This window comes from Tinamus guttatus, unplaced genomic scaffold (assembly GCF_059628265.1).
Source record: "Tinamus guttatus ecotype Peru unplaced genomic scaffold, ASM5962826v1 Tinamus_guttatus_pri_ptg000998l, whole genome shotgun sequence".
NCBI classification, from domain to species: domain Eukaryota; kingdom Metazoa; phylum Chordata; class Aves; order Tinamiformes; family Tinamidae; genus Tinamus; species Tinamus guttatus.
The window spans coordinates 27,409-30,834 of record NW_028289532.1 but is presented as its reverse complement, the minus strand read 5'-3'; positions in this window follow the sequence as shown (position 1 = coordinate 30,834).

Genomic DNA, 3,426 nt, shown 5'->3' with positions numbered 1-3,426 from the left:
ATGTCATATTTGGTTGTTCCTGGTCTGCAGGTCATCACTGCACTGTATCAGTCCCTGAGAGGACATAAGTCAGTTCCTTTCTTTAATTAGCCTCGGCCATTGAAGTCTCTATCACTTTGGTACTTGGCTGCAAGCAATTAGCCAAACAAAGTTTAGAGCAGATTTCTAGGTAAAGCAGTTGCCTTGCACCCAGCTTGCCCAGCTGTTAGTTACCAGGCATTTAGCCAAGACAACTGTGCTCCATGTTTTCTCAGCCTCTATAACACTGTTTGACTTATAAAAGGTGCAAATCCCCAAGTCTACAGCTTTTCTCCTTCCACTGATTTTTGGAAGATATGTAGAAGAAAGATATTTAGGATCATTGTGACCTGTGACTTGCATATAGGATCTAAGTCCTCATAGTTCAGAGGCCACCTAAAAACCTTGCTGCTTGCTCACAGGACAGACTTGTCTGCAGACACTCCTGGAACCCATCTACCTGGGGAGCTGTCAGGACAGTCTGACACCACTTCCTTGCATCCCATGTCGTGTTAATGCCATCTGGCTTTGTAATGATCTGCAGGTGTGTAGATACCACCAGGTACTTGATCTTGAACTCCAGGAATCTGCCTTGTATATCAATTTCTCCTGCTGCCTGGAGGGATTCTTTTCCTGTCTTTTAAACTCCCCCCCCCCCCCCCCCCCCATTTCTTTGTTCTATTCCTCTTTCTCTCCCACTTCATTCTCTTAAGTTAGGAAAACAAATATATTCCTAGTTTTAGGTATATTTTTAAAGTAAATGTTGTTCCTCAGGACCTTATCTCTGAGCAACTACTGTGTAGAATATCTTAATGTTACAAGGTGGAATGAGATTCACTTCAGAAAATGCCATCTTGCTAGTCTTTGTCATCTTTTTCTCCAGCACCTGTGCCTACCTCTTCCTCTACAGAAGCCAGACTCATCACTGGTTTTGCTGGGGTTGAGAGTGCCCTGCATCCTGCATTACCTGGCCTGCAAGCCACCCAGTGAAACAGCTACATGTTTGTACCCATCACAGGGGAGTGTAATGGAAAAGGAACATTATCTCCCTGCCCCCGCTCCCACAGCATGCACTGGGATGGATGAGATGTGGCTCACGCGCTGATTCCAGTATGTGCTCAAATCATTAGTCCCACTGACTATTTTCAGCACCTTTTTGGGAGTGCTTCATTACTATGCAAATAGGAAGAGCCTGTCTGGAAAGCCTAATCCAAGATGCAGAAACATATTTTATGAAACATGATTCCTGTTGATGAGAGCAGAGCTGACCACTGTTCATACTCTGCAGCTCCTGTTGGAAAGTTTCTGCATCATTCATCATGCTCCTCAGAATCAAGCAGGTTGAAAATAGCAAACTTTTCATCTCTAAAGTCTTAGGTTATAGGTTCAGTAGATGGATCAAAGATTTACATAATATTTAATTTTACCAACTGATTCTAGTTCTTTGAGTTTAACCAGGGAATCTAAATACCACTGAATTTAATGGATTTTCATTATCTTCACTAATTTATAACTTTTCTCCAACAGGCAGAGAAGCAGATTTTTTTTTTAATTGCTGAATATTAATTGCTTAGGCATTCATTATGCATTTATTTGCTTTTATTATTTTTCTCTTTAATGGAGTTTACACTTAGCCTCTTAAATAATATTTACTAGAGAAGATGAATGGTTTGCCTAGTATTTGCTTTCTTAAGGCAAATCTTAGAGCAAGGAAGTAGGAACTACATAATAGTGCATATGTGCTGTTTAATCACAGCCAAGATTAATTACCCTGAATAGCATCTTGTATCTTGATGGTAGAGTCATAAAATATCAATCACATTTTATATGATTTAATTTTCATACTTTAGCAGGTTTAAAAAAAAACAACTGATTTTAGACTATTTAGAAATAACTTTTTTCCATCAGTTGCTGAATAACCTGTCTAGTGCATTTGAGCTATATCATAAATGGCTGACACTTACAAACTGACTGCATCTTATATCTTTGGTGGTCCCCTGCAAATGCTACCTGTTACTAATTTCATGCATTTCACTCCTGCTACCTTCATTGATTTTTCTGCATATAGATTTCTTTTTTCTTTTTATCACCATGTAATCACAAATACTGTCAAATGACCATGATTTTTTTTTTCTTGCCTTGATTGTGTGTTGCACCTTCAACAGTGTTGTGTGTGTTTTTTTTTTTTTTTTTTTTTTTTTTTTCCCCCCTGACTTAAACATTCCGATTTTGTCTATGCTAGGTATAACCCAAAGGTAGGATGGATGAGGCAGTTATAAATCTGGATTCTTCTTATTGTGCCTTCTTAGACTGTTTTCTATTATACCTCTATCATAACTATTTTTCATGAAGATTTTCAATTTGACTGGCCAAAGATTTCTTTCTTTTTTTTTTTTCTTTTTCTCCTGTTTTTTGTTTTGGCAGGGGAGAGACAAAATTAAGTAGAACACATTAGAATATCTGTCTTGAAAAACCTCTTCCTCTGTTTTTGTTGGAAAGCTTAAAAATTATGAGGGAGGAGACAGGAACAGAGATTGCTTTCAACTATTTCCCTTTTTAAAGAGTATGGGGAAAAGAGCTTTTCCTGTTCAGAGAGTCTTCTGGGACTATTTCAATGCTTTTGGTTGACTGTACAGGTTATAATCAGCACATGATTCATGTGTTATTCTAAAATTGCCTAGAAAGTAGGGATTTTTACTGTGCCATCACTGCACTTGGTAATTCCATATAGTCTGCACAATAATTCCAACCTTGCTAGATGTGTTTTTTAACAAAGATGTAGTCACTGCTGCACTTAAAATCATAGAATCATTAAAGTTGGAAGGGACCTCTAGAGGTCATCTAGTCCAACCCCCCTGCACACGCAGGGTCACCTAGAGCACGTGGCACAGGACTGCATCCAAGCGGGTTTTGAAGATCTCCAGAGAAGGAGACTCCACAACCTCTCTGGGCAGCCTGTTCCAGTGCTCTGTCACCCTCACTGTTTTAAAAAAAAAAAAAAAAAAAAAAAAAAAATTCCTTAAGTTCCTGTGGAACTTTTGGTGTTTCAGTTTGTGGCCATTACCTCTAGTTCTGTCAGTGACCACCCCTGAAAAGAGGCCAGCACCATCCTCCTCACTGCCTCCCTTGAGGTACTTATAGACACTGATCAGATCTCCTCTCAGCCTTCTCTTCTCCAGGCTGAACAGGCCCAGCTCCCTCAGCCTCTCCTCGTAGGGCAGATGTTCCAGGCCCCTGATCATCCTTGTGGCCCTGCGCTGGACTCTCTCCAGCAGCTCCACATCCCTCTTGTACTGGGGGGCCTAGAACTGGACACAGTACTCCAGATGTGGCCTCACCAGGGCTGAGTAGAGGGGCAGGATCACCTCCCTCGACCTGCTGGAGACGCTCTTCTTAATGCACCCCAGG